We start from the raw sequence: 1,580 nt of genomic DNA on the forward strand, positions 1-1,580 counted from the left end.
CTCTTTCTCTAATTGTTTGTTATTGGTATATAGAAAGGCTACAAAGTTTTGTAGGCTAATTTTGTAACCTGCCACTTTTCTGAACATGTTAATGGGTTACTTGTCTTGATTCTATGTTTTTTGAGTTCATTATATATTCTGGATATTAAACCTCTGTCAGATGTGTCGCTGGTAAAGATTTTCTCCCATTCTATGGGTTTTCTGTTCACTTCCCTGGTTGCATCCTCTGATGTACAGGATTTCTGGTGGAATTTTTGGTGTCTCTTAGATATAATACCACATCATCTGCAAAAAGGGATAACTTGATCTCTTCTTTTCCCTTTATTACTCCTTTAATTTCCTGCTCTTGTCTTATTGCTCTTGAAAGAGTTTCAAGCACTATATTAAAGAGAAGTAGAGATAGTGGACAGTCTTGTCTGGTTCCTGATTTCAATGGGAATGCTTCCAGTTTTTCTCCATTTAGAATGATGTTGGCTGTGGGTTTGTTATATATAGCTTTAATTATGTTGAGGAATGTTCCCTCCAGTCCAATTCCCTCTAGGACTTTGAACATAAATGCATGTTGAATGGCCTTCTCTGCATCTTTTGAGATGACCATGTGGTTCTTCTCTTTGAGCCCATTTATATGATTTATGACATTTATTGACTTATGTATATTGAACCATCCCTGCATCTCTGGGATAAAGCCGACTTGATTACAGTGGGTGATCTTTTTGATGTGTGTCTGTATGTGGTTTGCAAGTACCTTGTTGAGAATTTCTGCATCTATGCTCATTAAGGATATGAGTCTATAGTTTTCTTTTTTGGTTGGATCTTTACCTAGCTTTGGTATTAGAGTGATTCTGGCTTTATAGAAGGAATTTGGAAGTTCTCCCTCCATTTCTATCTTTTGGAATAAATTAAATAGTATTGGATGTAGATCTTTAAATGTCTGATAGAATTCTGCTGTAAATCCATCAGGTCCTGGGTTTTTTTTTTTAATCAGGAGGTTTTGTATTACTGTTTCAATTTCTTTTTGTGTCATGGGTCTGTTTAAACTGTTAATCTCTTCTTGGTTTCGGTTTGGTAGTTCCAATGTCTTTAGATAGCCATCCATTTGAGTTTTCAAATTTAGTAGCATATAGGTTTTTAAAGTATTCCCTTATAATGTTCTGTATCTTTCTGGTGTCTGTTGTGATGTTTCTCATTTCATCTCTGATTTTGTTGATTTTTAGGTGCTCTTTCTTTCTTTTAGTTAACTGGGTTAGCGTTCTATCAACCTTGTTTATCTTTTCAAAGAACCAGCTCTTGGAGTCATTGATTCTTTGTAATGTTTTATTTGGATTTCATTAATTTCTGCCTTGATTTTTGTTATTTCTTCTTGTCTGCTGGGTTTGGGTTTCTTTTGTTATTGCCTTTCAAGTGTCTTGAGTTGCACTGTTAAGTCATTTATTTGTGTTCTTTCCAATTTTTTAATGTAGGCATTTAGAGCTATAAAGTTCCCTCTAAGGACTGCTTTCCATGTGTCCCAGAGGTTTTGTTGTGTTGTATTGTCCTTTTCATTTAGTTCCAGGAATACTTTTATTTCTTTCTTAATTTCT

This window comes from Nannospalax galili, unplaced genomic scaffold (assembly GCF_000622305.1).
Source record: "Nannospalax galili isolate Female #2095 unplaced genomic scaffold, S.galili_v1.0 scaffold104, whole genome shotgun sequence".
NCBI classification, from domain to species: Eukaryota; Metazoa; Chordata; class Mammalia; order Rodentia; family Spalacidae; genus Nannospalax; species Nannospalax galili.